The sequence below is a fragment of the Pipistrellus kuhlii genome, unplaced genomic scaffold, assembly GCF_014108245.1.
Source record: "Pipistrellus kuhlii isolate mPipKuh1 unplaced genomic scaffold, mPipKuh1.p scaffold_m20_p_4, whole genome shotgun sequence".
In the NCBI taxonomy this organism is placed as follows: Eukaryota; Metazoa; Chordata; class Mammalia; order Chiroptera; family Vespertilionidae; genus Pipistrellus; species Pipistrellus kuhlii.
In genome coordinates, this window is record NW_023425540.1 from 65,283,746 (window position 1) to 65,300,805 (window position 17,060).

Genomic DNA, 17,060 nt, shown 5'->3' on the forward strand with positions numbered 1-17,060 from the left:
TATCAAAGATGTATGCAAAGATTTCACAGTTTGCATGATCCTTAATCCTTCTGAGAAACCACATGGGGAATATGTGACAAGTGTCCTGTAATATGGTGGTTTCAGTCTATCAGTGACCATTCTGTCCATGTGTTTTAAGCACTGAAAACTAGATTCAAAGATTGCCCAACAAACTTATAATACTAACTAGAGGCCCGATGCATGAAATTCATGCAAGGGGCTTGGTTCCTGCCACTTTGGTGGCTGCCTCAGCCTCCACTGTTATGGCTTTGTCCGGAATATCTGGTCTAATTATCATATTACACTTTTATTATTATAGATAATCCCTTATATTATAAAATAGTTTAAATTTGGAAAGTTCAAGGTAAAGCATACTTGTTTTCATAATTACTTTTAGATACAATTGAGACTAGACTATACATAATTAGTTATACTACAGCGCACAGTTAATTCTAGTTACCATATTTTGTATTTGTTGGTCATCAACTGCACAAATGTTATGCCCCAAAAGAAATGATCAACCCAGCAAAAATGGTTACATTTAATTTCTTTTAAAAAACAAATAAACTAAACTTAAGGAAGAATAGGCCTTTCCTGATATCTTATTTTCAAATTATTGCTACAAACTTACCAAAAAAAATAATTACATATTTTTCCCAGCATCAAATAATCTGCAGAAAGTTTCCAAGATAGACACATTTCTTGTTCCATTTCCAAAATTAAAGGCTTTCTAACTGAAAGCATTTGCATTCCTAGCTCTAAGGAGCAATGTACAAAAGAAGTGCTATCCTGGCTTCTGAATAGCCCACTTAGTTACAGTAAGAATTTTCTGTCCCAACACTTCCTCAAATTCAAAAGACATCTACTTCTAAGAATATGGCAAATGGTCTTCATTTCAGACCAGCCAGTCCGTTTCTGTGGCAACACTGCAGGATCCCTTGGCTACCATAAGTGCATCAATTGACGGTGGAATTTCTCAGTTTGGTCTGTTCTAAACACCAAACAAACTAAATTGTCTGTTACCTTAATACACAAACTCCCATCAGAATGCCTATATTTGAGAACCACAAGTGCCTTCAGAGGGTCTGCGATGTAGAGCTTCTCCGCCATGAGACTGAACTCCTCCCATGTCGGGAACTGTGGCATTCTGGCTCCCCTTTCCCCCCATCAGAGGGGGGAAGGCCAGGACCTGAGCGCCACCACCGGGCCCACCTACCTTCCTACCTCTCACCGCCACCATATGACACCCGGGGCCAGCCAACCAAGATGGTCTGTAACGTATACTTTTTAAAGAGTTTTGTTTAGAATGCTAGGTTGAAGCCTAAATTGTATGATGTCATTTAAGTATATGTTGCATTCATTGCTACATTCTTTAGGTGGTGGTGGAGTTCTTCATTTTCATCCCAAAATATGTTTTTCTAATTTGAAGGTAATACATGTTAATTGAAGAAAAAAAATTGTGACAATCCATAAAGGAACAAAAATGAAAATAAATCATTTTATACCACCCTCAAGTAACAACATCAATATTTTGGTACAGTTGTTATAGCCAAGAGATTTAGAATTGAAGTTGTGGAACCAGATTTCCTGGGTTCAAATCCCAGATCTACTACTTATAATACTAGCTGTATGACTTTCAGCAGGTAACTTAGTGTCTCTGTGCTTCAATTTCTCAAAGGAGGGAAGGTATAAGAGCAGGTACCTTAATAGGTGATTATGAGAATTAAATAGGCTAATGAGTACAACGTGCTTAGTAAATACCTGGCACATAATCTCAAATTAACAAACTTTAGCTATTATTTCCTTTTTTAAATTTATACATTAAATAATGGGATTTAAACATATGGAATCATAATGTTTTGTATTCTGGTATTCCGCCTTTTCATTTAATGATATACATTGAGCATCTTTTTTCCCTTTTGTTTAATGAATATCTTTCCACGTTAATTAATAGAAAGCTATAAAATCACTCAATCGCTACATAGCATTCAATTGTATGAATGTACCAAGCTATGTAACTAATCAAAGGAAAAAGTTTTAAAGGATCTTTTCTTCCATATTATAACCTCATCTTGAAGGTCCAAATGAGGTTATTAAGCCAAACAAATGAAAGAATAGCCTTCTACTAAATCTTTAAAGTTTTTTAGTGGCTTCAAAAACTAATGTCAAAAGAAGAAAAGGGCCGGGACCGGTTTGGCTCAGTGGATAGAGCGTTGGCCTGGGGACTGAAAGGTCCCAGGTTTAGTTCTGGTCAAGGGCATGTACCTTGGTTGTGGGCACATCCCCAGTAGGGGGTGTGCAAGAGGCAGCTGATCGATGATTCTCTCTCATTGATGTTTCTAACTCTCTATCCCTCTCTTCCTCTCTGTGAAAAATCAATAAGATATATCTTTTAAAAAAGAAGAAGAAGAAGAAAAAGAGGGGGAGAAGGAAAAAGAGGAGGACAGGGCACACACTAAACACACACACAAAAAAAATTTTTTAATAAATTTTAAACATTAATGTGCTCCTGATTGTTTCTCCTCAGGAAATAATCTTACAGGCTATTCAAAATCTTTTAAGTTAGTTTTACCTGGTTAAATACCTTTCTTCAGATTGTTTTAAAAGGTAAACAATCAATTAACACTATCAGCAATATATAAAAAATAACTAAGAAACTAAATTTTAATAAGAAGACTAAATCAGGACTGACCTCAGATATTTTTAGTATAAAATATAGAGAACATTTCAGTACATATTTCTATATAGACCTTTTTTTGTTAAAATGTATGGTCTTACAGAAATTTTTATGGCTGTTTTATAGTATTTACAATACTTATGTTGAAGAAAAATTACCTTATCTACCTGGTATTATCACCCAAGGTTTGAGTTCATAACTATATCAGACTCACAGGCTAACTTTCCATGTTTTAAAGTCACCTACTTATTGTCTGCAGTAATACCATTTTAAGAATCCTAAATACCAGTTGAAAAAAATCTCTCAATTCCAAAAATATTTCAGATCTTTCATTCACTAGATCTCCCATGTTTACCAGTTATTTTAAATAGCAATGTCATATTCACACTAAAAAGGAAATAACCAACTTTAAATAAATAAATATATTGTATTATTATATTATTATTCCCATTTTTTCTTGGCCCAGTCCAACTTCTTCAAAATCATGAGTTTGTTCTAAATTTGAAAATTTTCTCTATGTGACAAAACTTGACCTATCTATAGGTTCAATGCTTTGGACTTAATCAAATTCATTCACATTCTAGATGGATTACAATGGACACATATTTCAAAGCTAGAATTTAGTTTGTGACCATGGAATGAACAACTTTAAGTAAGAGATGCTGAATGTTCAACTGTGGCCTCATACTAACCAGAAGTTCCTAAACTAGCCATAACTGAAAATCATCTGGGGAATTTTTAATGCAGACTCTCAGACCCAGTCTCAAATCTGCTGAGTTAAAAACTTCAGGAACAGAGCTCAGGAATTTATATTTATAGCAGCTTCCCCAAGAAATAATAATGCAGACTACAGACACCTGTCTCTGGACTGAAATTTGGAAACCACCCCTCTTACCACCTGGATTTGACAGTTTATTTATTTAACAAAGTGTTTCTAAAAGTTAGTGGATTTTTTCTGTGGTGCTACAAAAGAAATAGAGAACACAATCCTATTCTCAAGCTTACTGAGACAGAATTTCCCAAAATGTATTCCATGAGATATTTATAGGTATTACATTAAAAAAGAAAGTGATTCATGATCAAATAACTGTGGCAAACTCTAGGTTAAACAAATATAATATTTCTTCACTTCAGAATTTCTCAGGGCCTTTAATAGGTTATGGCTTTCCAAGAGAAAAGTCAAACTTCTTTGTACATGAAATTCTTTTATCCAGAGTTTGTCTTAGAACTAGTGTTCCAAAGAATACAGTTTTGGAAATGATGAACTAAATTATTTCTTAGGAACAATGACCATGACTTCATTCACTTTTTTAATCCTTCATAGTATATAATTAGAACAAGGCTTAATAACACATAAAAGGTTAGTTAAATTAATTCTCATAATCTAAAGGGTAGGTTGATCTTCCAAGTGGATAATGTTTCCAAGTGCCCACAAGGTAAATCTGTCATTGATTCCATTACCTATTTCATTTCTCCTTTTGGAGTGTTGGCTCATATTGGTGCCACTAATAAAGCAATAGTTCCCTTATGAATTGTCAATTAATTTGTCTTCTACCAATACTCAAAAATCAGGTTTTATAGATTATCACTAGAGGCCCATTGCATGAAAAGATTCATGCAATAGGCCTTCCTTCCCTTGGCTTCCAGCACCGGTTTTCCTCTGGCATCCAGGACCCAGGCCTTCATTCCAGCCAGAGTCTGCCTCCTTCGTCTTCACTACAGTCTTGTCTTTGCTGTGGCACTCTGCTCCTGTAGATCCTTTTGCCCCCTGCCTTCCTTCTCATAGCAGGCATCCTTCCCTGCCCAGCTACTCTACACCTGGAGCAGTTGGGCAGTCTCCATCTTTGTCCTTCTAATTTGCATATTCTCTCCTGATTGGCTGGTGGGTGTAGTGGAGTGATGGTCAATTTGCATGTTTCTCTTTTGTTAGTGTAGATAGTTATGCTAAGAAGGAAGTTGTGGCTGTGGAATTATGTTGGAACTGTGACAGCAAAAACACTGTAGGAGCCGAGGAACTTAGCATCCATCAGGAGCTGAAATTGGTACATACATGTACCATTGCAGGAATAGAAAGACACCAAGAATAAAAAGAATTGCATCCCATGAAAACAGCTTATGAATCCTGTGGCTGATTCTAGTACCTCACTGGGTGTTACCTGACCAGCTGTGGTGGAGGAAACCATAAGACAGCATAGAAAAGTGAACTTGGCAAATGAAGGATAAGAGGAAAATCAAAATAACAGTTTCTGCCATCGAGTCACCTTTTCCAGGACTGAAGCAAACTTATTTGATATTTTTAGTTTGCTTGCTTCTAAGCGACATGAAAATTCTTCCCTTTCACAAAGCTGGAGTCAAAAATCAAATGATTAAGAACTGAGGTTTTACATGTTATCTTTTAATATTGGGATCTGGGGGCAGAGAAAAAAGACCATATCTTAGAGTGGTTTGAAACCAAATTGTTTTTCATAGTCTGCATCAGGCTTTGATGAAATGGGGTGGTTTTCATGATGTCATCCACATGGTTTAAATAAACAGTGTGCTAAGGTTAACAAGCTGCAATCGTAACAGAACTAGTGGGGGATTATAGTCGAGCTAATTTGATCAATTACTTTTAGTTCCAGAGGTCTCTAGATGAGACAGAAGCCAGTATACACATGTTGGCAGATGAAAAATCAGTTTGGTCAACACATACCCTGATGGTAATGAACATTCTTTCAGACTTCATTTTTCATCCCCAAGAGAGGAGAATCCCACTAATTCCAGTCACTGCTACTCAAAAGCAGCCAGAAAGATAACTGTAAATATTTTCAGGAGCCAGAAACTTGCATTCCATGGGGTACACTAAGATTAGTCTATTGGCTCTTCCATTGGGCATTTAAATGTTGTATTTTAGGTTTTCCTTGTATTATCTTCCTATTAAAAATTAATTAGAACTAGAATTAACTAAAGTTCTTAGTTCATATTAAGACCTCCTTAAAAGTTGATATTTTCTAATTATAAATATTACTCAGTTACATAAAGCTAGTAAACAGTTTCATATATGTGGAGTATATGCATGAGTTGGGTTTATCAACTTTAAAACATGGTGACTATAAGGAAGTGGTTTCTTTGGTATATAAAAGGAAGAAAGGGGTGATTTTTTTTAAAGCTATGTAAATTCCACAGTATTTTCACTATATACAAGACACTGGCTTGGTGTACAAAGCACAAAGTTGTATAAGTCATTATACATCCTGACCTCATTGACTAGTACCATGGTTGACAAACTGCGGCTTGCAAACCACATGCAGCTCTTTGGCCCCTTGAGTGTAGCTCTTCCAGAAAATACCACAGCCTGGACGAGTCTATTGAAGAAGTGGTGTTAGAAGAAGTTTAAGTTTAAAAAATTTGGCTCTCAAAAGAAATTTCAGCCGAAACTGCTTTGACTCAGTGGATACAGTGTCAGCCTTCTGACTGAAGGGTCCCGGGTTGGATTCCTATCAAGGGCATGTACCTTGGCTGTGGGCACAACCCCAGTAGGGGGCGTGCAAGAGGCAGCTGATCGATGACTCTCTCTCTCATGGATGTTTCTGTCTCTTTCCCTTCCTCTCTGTAAAAAAATCAATAAAATATTTATTTTTTAAAAAGATTAAAAAAAAGAAATTTCAATTGTTGTACTGTTGATATTTGGCTCTGTTGACTGAGATTGCCTACCACTGGACTAGTAGAGATGATGATATGTACACCAAAAACTATAACCCTATGTAGATAGGCTACAGAAGAAGCATAAAAAGATCTCTAGAGGAGTTAAAAGATGGCATGATTTCATCTGATAACAGAAATCAAGAAAAAAATTCCTGGAGAGCTTTCATTTGAGATGTTTAGGCCAAGATGCAGGCATTTGAGCATAAGGAATAAGTCGTAGATAGCATGGAGACGGGAAATGAGTTATGTCCAAGGAATACTAAGGAATTGCTTTTGGCATACTCAGAAAAATTGTATCTATAGAAGGGGAAAAAATAAAGACACAAAAGTAAGATGGGATCATTTTTTAAAGAATTTTAATTCCAGTGAATTTGAGGTTGGGCTAATAGTGTAGGGAGTTGTTGAAAGTTTTGGTGATGAAAATATCAAAATCAGAAAAATTAACCTAGAATAGTATCCAGACACTATTGAAGCTGTTGGATAAAACCAACTCCATAGGTAGATTTAAAAAAAAAAAAAAATGATGGTGCTAACAACAGTGATATGAAAAAACTGAGAAAGTGGAGTCATTTTGCTGGGTTTAGTTACATTTAGCATTTGGATACTCTGATCCAAAAATTCTTACATCTTAGAAAGTTGTTGAGGGGAGATGAAGAGGGCCTTTGGGAATTAGTTGTTGCAGAATGGAGTCCCTCCAGCAAGAATTTCAGGTTCCCATTTAGCAAATACTTAATAGGGTCTTAATATGTGCCCGACACTCTGGCTAGGCATGGTTAGAAAAACAACTATATAAAACAGAGACATTAAGTTTAGAATCTCATAGTTTCTCACTCTGGTTATATCACTTATTTGCTGCGCAACTAAAGCAATTAACATTTTTGGAAATACTCTGCTTGTTTATATCCTTGGGAATATTGATTGTACGTGTTTAAGTTGTGGTATTAGATTTTTAGGTGTAAAATCGTTTGGGATCATGGGGGAGTTAATGGGAATACTATTAGAGTCAGTCATGAGGACTGGTGGAGGCAAGAAATGAGGTGAAAGCCAAAATCCCAGTCAGAGTGGAGAAACACAGCGCATGGGAAATGCTTTAGAGAGGGCTCTGAGGTTAGAAGCAAAGCCAAGCTTTCCACTAGTACATCACTTTCCAGTGTGAGAGCCAGTAGCACTCCCACGTGGAGTCTAAGCCCTGGATCCAGAGGCGGGAGGAATTATATACCGGCATAGGTTTCTGAAAAGGGACCCTGTACAGTAGGAGACAATAGAGAAGGATCTTCTTACAGTCACTGAGTTGATACTAAGTGCCTTGCTCAGTGCTACTTGCTGAGTGTACAATGGTGAGCAAACCAGACATGACCTCTGACATCATGAAGATTATAGTCTATTGAAGAAGGCAGATATTAATTAAATCTCCGTGATCGGTGCTTTTAAAAAGAGGTGCACAGTTCAGCAAGACCCTCTGTTGGGGGACTTTTTACTTAGATTGGGGATCAAGAGGGCTGCTCCGAGGACATAACTTTGAACAAAGAATGATGTCAGCCTTCAACCAACTCCTTTATTGGGGTTGGCAGCAGACTACTTCTTGGTTCTATTCCTATTGGCCACTAGAACATCCAGCTGTGGAATCCTGAAAGAACAAAATGTCAAAAGAGCCAAGAATGCAGTGACTGCAATACACAGAGAAATAGAAATTATTCAAGGTCTAGCCGTGGTTATCATAGAGGCACTATTGCACAGTGTAGAAAACAGAGTCTGGCATCCAATCCCATGTGGCTTGAGGGAAATTATTGAGTCTCTGTAATCCTCTTAATGTAAGATGAAAATAGTAAGAGTGTACATTCCTATAATTCTCTTGTGAGAATTAAGTAATCCACAAAACTCAAAGCACAGTTTCTAGCATTGTTCCTTCATAAATCTTAGCAATTATCCTCCTGGATAAGGATTGTTTTTTTGGATAAGGATTTTTAATTGAGCTATAATTCATGTATCATAAAAATTACCCTCAGAAATTGTGTAATTCAGTGGTTTTAGTATATTTACAAGGTTCACTACTATCTAATTTCAGAACATTTTTATTACCCCAAAAAGAAATCCCATATCCATTGGCAGTCACTCTCCCTTTTACTTTTTTGCAGCCTGTGTCAAGCACTAATCTACTTTCTTCCTCTATTCTGGACATTTTGTGTAAAGGAATCAATAATATGTGGCCTTTTGTATCTGGCTTGTTTTGCTTAGCATATTTTCAATGTTCTTTCATGTTGTATAGCATGTATCAGTACTTCATTCCTTTTGAGGCTGAATTATGTTCCAGTATATAGATATACCACACAATTTTATTTATCAATTTATTAGTTAATGGACATTCAGGTTGTTTATAGTTTTGGGCTATTAGGAATAATGCTGCTATGAATATTAGTGTACAACTTTTTATGTGGATAAATGGTGCCAATTCTCTTGAGGATGTATATAGAAGTAGAATTGCTAGATTCCATGTGAATTTCATTTATATTTTACCTTTTGTGGGAACAGCCAAAATATTTCTCAAAACTGTTGCACCATCTTACATTCCCACCAGCAATGCATGAGGATTCCAATTTCTTCACATCCCACCAACACTTGTTATTGCCCATCTCTTTCCGTTTAGCCATCCTACTGAGTGTAAAGTGCTATCTTAATGTGCTTTTTCTTGCATTTCTCTAATAACAAATGATGTTTTGCATCTTTCACATGCTTGTCCATCTGTGTAATTTCTTAGAAGAAAAATCAATTCACATCAGTGTCCATTGTTTAATTGGGTTATTTATTCTATTATTGTTGAGTTGGATAGAGATTTGATTAAAAGGTTTTATTCACTCCCACTAATCCTGATGAAACAAAATCAGCTCTCCAAGAAGGAACAGGTCGTTATTTCTTTTTTTCTGCCTTAGTAAATAGTAAGTGCTCCAGAAATAGCAGGCACTGAGGTTCTTTTGTGGCTAGGCAGAAGAGCAGGCCAGACATCCTCCTCACATGTATCTCCCCTTCTTCAAACCCTGGCCCTTCTTCCTTTCCATGTTGAAACTCTACCTTGTCCTCCTACCCTGAGCTCTCCCACTTTAGTCTCATGGTGCCATCTTAAGACATTTCTTTATACCAGTAGAGTCCAGAGGGGCAAGGAACTATAAGGTTACCTGTCACGTGCCTCCCCTCTCAGCACAAGGCCTTGAAGGCCATAAGAATAAGAACAAACAACTTACTTTTTCTGATCTCTTCTACTGATTCTGAACCCTGACATTACTGAGGCTGGCAGAGGCAATTATTGGCGTGTGTGTTGGGGGCGGGGGCAGGAGAGAATCCAAGAACTAATGGCAGAAAGTCGATGCTACCTCCTTAGGAACTCTGAGGCCTGAGGCAAGTTACCTACTCTTTGGAGTTTGGTTTTCCTTACCTGCAAAATAAGATGATAATTTTCAGATAACAATTTGGTCTTCCTCTACCTATCTTGGAATAATTTTGTGAAGACAAAATGACCTAATGTATGTAAAGGTGCCTTGTAAAACGCTATATAAATGAAAGTTTTATTATCCAAGAGTGAGAACTCAGCTTCTATATGGCATCACAATTGTGGTTGAATAAGCTCCAGAAAAGTGAATCTCTTTATACAATACCTCCTGGTAATTTCCACAATATGTAGTTTATATATAGAGTGTGATTTTTCATTTGAGGGATTGTATAATTCTATGTTGTAGATGTTTGCAAACACTTTAATTGAAAATGAGCCAACATTATAATATTCTGCATTCAATTAATTCACACATAGATATGTTAAGCAAATTCTTATTTCTCCACACAGATATTTTATTCTCAAAATAAAGTAAATATTCAACATTATATACTTAAAGTAAAAAGCTGAACTAGAGTTGTTTTCTAACTTATTTTAAGTACTTACATTTACTTCATCTAACCCTCCCAATATTTAAATGAGAAAAATGCCATGATTTTCCCCATTTTCCAGATAAGAAAACTGAGTCATAACAAAGTCAAGTTCACCTATCATAAGGTACTAATCTGGGATTAGGAATTTAGTCTATTAAATTCAGCTCTTAACCCCATGTAGTGACATATCGGACAGAAAAAGAATTCTAAGGAAATGGAGGCTATGTCATATACTAAAGAGAAAGAGAAATCTAAGAATTGGAGGGTGGTTCCCTCTGCATTCACTCGTGTTATTTCATTAAAGGATTACCTTAGAATCCACAAAAGAATCAAAAGAACTAGAAAATATCATTGATTTATGAATAAGGGGTTGATTCCCATTTGAGCTTTATTTGAGAAGCGAGGAAAACTTCATTGAGAGTCAGAATTGTGAAACAAAGCTATGAATTATTAAAGGGAGTTACAATATTTACTTTTCTGAAGAGCACTAAGCAGGGTAAATCTCATTTTCCATAGCCTCCACTAAATTCAATCAGGAGTCAAAGCAGTGAACAAAACTAGTTAAGTTACAGACACCATAAGAATACTATAGCGCTGAAACCGGTTTGGCTCAATGAATAGAGCGTTGGCCTGTGGACTGAAAGGTCCCGGGTTCGATTCCCGTCAAGGGCATGTTCCTTGGTTGCGGGCACATCCCAATGGGGAGTGTGCAAGAGGCAGCTGGTTGATGTTTCTCTCTCATCGACGTTTCTAACTCTCTATCCCTCTCAATTCCTCTCTGTGTAAAATTAATAAAAATATATTTTTTAAAAAAGAATACTATAGCATATGAATGTTTATAAAGAAAAAATTCAAATACTGAAGAGAAAGAAAAAAAACTAAAAATCCTTTAAAAGCCAATAGTACAAAAACAAACAACAACAACAAAAAAAACTTTTGAAATATTACTTTAAAAAACTGTGGTTACTCAGGTTTTTTAAATCCCTAGATGTAATAGTATATGTTAAGTATAAATAAACTAGAGGCCCAGGGCACAAAATTTGTGTACAGAGTGTGGGGGGTGGGAGGGTCCCCTCAGCTGAGCGTACATCCTCTCCAATCTGGGACCCCTAAGGGATCTCCTACTGCCCATTTAGGCCTAATCCCACAGGCAGTCAGACATCCCTCTCACAATCCGGACTACTGGCTCCTAATTGATCGCCTGATGCCTGCCTGATTGTCCCTAACCACTTCTGCCTGCCAGCCTGATCACCCCCTAACTGTTCCCCTCCTGGCCTGATCACCTCCAACTGCCCTCCTCTGTAGGCCTGATTGCCCACAACTGCCCTCCTCTGATGGTCATCTTATGACAACATTGCACTGGGGCATCATGCCACCTAGGCTTTTATTATATAGGATATACTCATATACCCACTTTTTTGAATATACTATGGATGTTCTGTGTAAAGATGTGCATACAAATTAATATAGGAATCAAATACCCATATTATGGATAAATATATGTAATATATATATTTTATATACGGTATTCATACATAATTTTAAATTGTTCTCAGCAGTAAAGGTAGATTTTTTTTTTCTTTTAGAAATAATAAAACAGTCCAAATCAAGTTGTATAAATGTTCTTGGTGTCACACTCCCACCACACTAACTCCTATCTTTTATGTTCTTTGTAATCTTGATTTTGTTCTTTTTACCTTGTCTCATCCTCTTGCCAATTACAAACTTGCTGTTTTTAAACCATCCACTTGATTCATCCTTTAAAAGAAAGGAGATGAACTCTACTGTTACAAACTATAAAATTACAATATTTGATGTTTGCAAATCACCAGTTTAAAAATTAAACCCAGCAGTAAGGGTCTTTTAGTTAAAACTGATGTTTGGTTTCTCTTACCTTTTTCATGTACAGCCCTAGACAGAGCATTGATTCTAACATAAACAATGAGTGCAGACTTGAACCTCTAATGAACTACCTAATTCTTTTTTTTTTTTTTTCCAGTTAGGTTACTATTTTGCCCAGCCTGCTATAAATAGGATTTTTCAGAAATCCTGCCAACTCAATACTTTTTTTTTGTATCAAATGTAGCTTCTAATTTCCATTCCAGTTTGAAATACTGTCGGAGTATTCTACCTCAAAGTGTGACAGGCAACACTGTGTGATGGATTCAGGAGCCTATTAAACATAGTCACACAGTAATGTATTTACTGTGGAAGCCGTTGGATTAGTTGAGTAGTCCCAACAAACCAAATGCTTCTGTGAATAAGAGCTGAGTTCCATAAGTGCTTCTAAAACAGGCCTAGACCAACTTAGTACGCAAAAATGCAGGTAACATGACTGTCAGTGGAGGATGGTTTAAAGGGGAGAAGACATTTTCATAGATGGTTTTCACTGTACTAAAACATACATTTTGGGACATACATACTCATATACATGCGCATGCCTTAAGGACCCAAGTCACCGATAAATTCATTCAATTTTCCATTTTAATGATCCTTTCAGATATTTCTTTGTGGAAAACAAAGTCCAATGCCAAATTTTACATGGATATCTTATTCCCCAAATACACTTTAGTGAAATAAAATTGATGCTAATGAAAGTGTAGATTTAAGTCTAATACTTGGAAATAGTTACAAAATAATAAACCATAATTTTTTAAAGAAAATATTTAAGTTACCTATGTCTTCTCTATAATTTGGTTTACTCTTCATTCAGGTGGGAGAGGTATAGGGGAGAGTATGCTATATCAAAAGTATTTGTTAAACCCTGGCCAGTTTTACTCAGTGGTTAGAGTGTCGAACTGAAGACTAAAAGATCATGAATTCATTTCCTGTCAAGGGTATGTGCCTTGGTTGTGGGCTTGATCCCCAGCTTTGGTCTAGGTGCAAGCAGTAGGCAACCAATCGATGTATTAAGTCCTTAACTTAAAAGACCCTCAAAACCCCTTACCTATCTCTCCAACCTTACTCCTATCACCCCCCCATCTAAGTCCACCCAATTTCTGACTAGTCTTCTTTCACTTTATCAACATAGATAAACCTATATGTTTGTTCCTAAAGAGAGAATTACTTGAAAGAACACTGATTTCTCCATATGATCACAATATTAACAAGAGGCCAGTCTCATAGGGAGAAGTTGTAGTTGTTTGTTAAGTACGAAAAAGTAAGGGAGAACCAAAACCAGTTTGGCTCAGTGGATAGAGCATCAGCCTTTGGACTGAAAGGTCACAGGATCGATTCTGGTCAAGGGCATGTACCTTGGTTGCAGGCACATCCCCAGTAGGGTGTGTGCAGGAGGCAGCTGATCGATGTTTCTCTCTTATCAATGTTTCTAACTCTCTATCCTTCTCCCTTTCTCTCTGTAAAAAAAAATCAATAAAATGTTTTGTTTTGTTTTTAAAGTAGGGGAGAGGAATAAGATAAGCACCACAGAACTCCTCTGCTCTCCCACACTAATGCTGCTGAGATACTGTCCAAAGAGAAAAGTTATATTCATGTTAAGTCTCAAAGTTTAGTTGTCACTGGCTGTGTACTGCTTCCAGACTATTTTTCCTGAGCCATGTATAATCAAGGCTTTCAACCTTGAAAAGATTAGGGCATCATTCTTTCATCTTTCCCCTCTCACTCTGAAAAAATTTTTGTATCTTATGTACCAGAGAGATCACAAGGCATATGAGAAAACACAGATTGTGAAGTGGGGAGAATTGATTAAATTAGGAAAGGCAAATCAACACATTTTGTCAATTACTTATTTCTGCCATATCTCACAGTATGAATCACTGATACCATTTTATACACTGATACCATTAAAAACTGCTATACCTGTTTGCCACCCTAATATGTAAAAAGTCGGGGGCCGTCATGTCTAAAACAACTGGATAGACAACTGAACACAGACTGCTTGAGGCGACAAGGCCAGCAGGGGGGTTAGTGAAGGACAATCAAATGACTGAACAACAGGGGGGACAGTGGGGTGTGAACAGAGGGGGGGACGGGGACACTCACGTGCGTGAGCAGTTGGGGATGAACAGGCTGGTTGGGGAGACAGTTAGGGGCACCCAGGCCGGCAGGGGGGTACTTAGAGGCAATTAGACCAGCAGGCAGAGGCGGTTAGGGGTGATCAGGCTGGCAGGGGGGCAGTTAGGAGCCAGCAGTCCCAAATTGTGAGAGGGATATCTGACTGCTGGGTTAGGCCTGATTCTCTGAGGGGTCCCAGATTGGAGAGGATGCAGGCTGGGCTAAGGGGGACGCCCCCACCTCTTTGTGCACCAGATCTCTAGTTATAAATATAATTAAAAGTATATGGATTAAGATAGAAACTAGATGTGGGACAGAACCACTTGCCTAAAAGGTAAGATTTATTCTGTCTACATAACCAATGTTAGAAATCTTCCTAACACTGTCAAGTAATCAGTATGTCACAGCTTTCCCCCATGAGGGGAAACAAAATCTAATGATCATTGACTCTCTCTGAAAACAGGCAAAATCTCATTAACAGATGGGTGACTGTCAATTAGCCATTTGTTAACCAGTGTGCATGTCTTGGCAGCTCTCACACAACCTTAATAAAATGAAGGAGAAGGCATAAACAAGGATGAAGGGCTGAGTTCTCCTAAATTGCATTTATAATTTTTCATGAAAACTTACATCCTTGATAGAAAAATAATTTGATGGGAAAATAATATTAAGAGGAAAAGAAACAATTGTCCAACATAAATGGAGCCCTTTTTCTAAGATCTTTATGGATTGCTATGTTTCTCAGAGCAGTTCTCTTTCTCACTTTAGAGCTGCTAATATCAGAAATACCAAAGAGTTACTACAGTTCTAAGTAACTCTCTGTAGTGTTCTTTTTTTTCTTTTTTTTCTTTTTTTTCTTTGTTTATTTGTTTGTTTATTTATTTATTTTAGCTTTCATTCATTGAAGGAAATATTTTATTCAAATTCCTAAAACAAATTTAAGATGTTATGTTAGGTTTGAAGAAAAAAGCCCAGTTAAAAAAAAATGAAAACAAGATTTTGATTTGATATAGCTGAAATAGGTGTATACATTCTATTTTTTTTAATATATTTTATTGATTTTTGTACAGAGAGGAAGGGAGAGAGACAGAGAGTTAAAAACATCAATGAGAGTCACTGATCAGCTGCCTCTTGCACACCCCCTACTGGGGATATGCCCGAAACCAAGGTACATGCCCTTGACCAGAATCGAACCCAGGGCCCTTCAGTCCCCAAGCCGACGCTCTATCCATTGAGCCAAACCGGTCCCGGCAGGTGAATACATTCTAATCAAAGATCTGTCCCATGGGGCACTTTTCAAGTTTTCAAAAGTCTACCAGGCCAAACCCTTAGCTGCCTTTGCTGTTTTTGCTTTGCTTTTCCCCTTTCCTTTTTCTCGCTTTGCTGTCAGCCTTTTTCTTTGCCTCTGGTTCATCCTTATGGGATAGTGTCCATGCTGGACTAGAAGAGTCTCTTTGTTTCTCTTAATGCCAGTCTCTATTTTCATGTCATCTTTGTCATCTTTCACCACACTGGGTTTTCTCTTCAGAATGTTTGGGGACCACCACAGTTGCTATCTCATGAACATCTTTCATTAAAACATCAGTATCTACTTTAAGAATACTTTTAAGTCTGCTAAGCTCCTTTGGGGTATTCTTTTTTCTCTTTTCAGCATGCATCTTCCTTTTCCACCTACTCCATAAGCTTTTAGCCATATTTTATCTCCACAGGTTCACCACTTAATGGCCCACACACTCCAGATGACCGGAAGCTCTGTAGTGTTCTTTTTTAATTTATTTTGGACACGAAGGGAGGAAGGGAGAGAGAGAGAGAGAGAGAGAGATCAATGATGAGAGAGAATTATTAATCAGCTGTCTCCTGCACAGCTCCTACTAAGGATTGAGTTCACTATCCAGTCATATGGCCCTGACCAGAAATCGAACCAGCAACCATTCAGTGCATGGGACAATGCCCAACCAACTGAGCCACACTGGCCAGGGCTGTCCTCTCTTTTTTGAGACTACCTATTACTGAGACATGCCACTCTAGGTAGAGTCTAGATCCAGTGTTTCTCAGACTTCAGTGTTTATAATAATCTCCTGGGGATCTAGTTAAATATGTCGATTCTGACATAGCTCCCAAGTAATGCTGATGCTGCTAGACTGCAGCCACATCTTGAGTAGTAAGGTTCCGGACAGGGGTACTCAAACTTCAGCATGTATCAGAATTACCTGCAGGGCTAGTTAAAACACAAATTGCTGTCCCAAATTTCTGACTTATATGACCAGAGGCAGAAATTAGACTAATTTGGCTGCAAGTAAAGGAATGCTGGCAGCCACCAGAAACTCCAAAAGGAAAAATATATATAAATTGGATTCTCCCCTAGAGCCTCCATTGCCCTACCAATACCCTGAGTCTAGGTTGGTGCCTGAACACTTGCATTTCTAACAAATTCACAGGTGATAATGGCACCGCTGATTTTAGGATAATTTGTAAATTACTGTTCTAGGCCATATTTTTAGGGAGGTATCGCTGAGAAATAAATATCTTTCAGAGTTTATGATTTTTTTCTTTTTCTAAACTCTTTGTAGAGTTCTGGCAAAAAGCAAGCTTTCAGAACTTAGATTTCCTCAAATGCATTGGAGAGTTCTGGCAAATGGCAAAGACATGACATCTCCACAAAACCTAGAGGAGATCATAATCACTCTCTATTATGGCCTTCTCTGCTCTTTGAAAACAGGACAATGCAGCTCTTCAATTTAAAACAGATGAATAGGACTCATTTTAGACA

General features: G+C 37.4%; 1 long non-coding RNA gene and 2 pseudogenes across 1 annotated transcript in view; all 3 read right to left on the reverse strand.

The window, feature by feature from the left end:
* Nucleotides 1–17,060, reverse strand: part of LOC123651242 — a 23,928-nt gene continuing 6,868 nt past the window's right edge. The window contains exons 2-3 of the long non-coding RNA XR_006739813.1: nucleotides 11,537–11,543; nucleotides 1–186 (exon numbers count right to left, since the gene is read on the reverse strand). This is a non-coding gene — a long non-coding RNA (uncharacterized LOC123651242). The remainder of the gene's footprint in view (nucleotides 187–11,536; nucleotides 11,544–17,060) is intronic.
* Nucleotides 555–1,146, reverse strand: LOC118703623 (annotated as a pseudogene).
* Nucleotides 15,289–17,060, reverse strand: part of LOC118703108 — a 20,695-nt pseudogene continuing 18,923 nt past the window's right edge.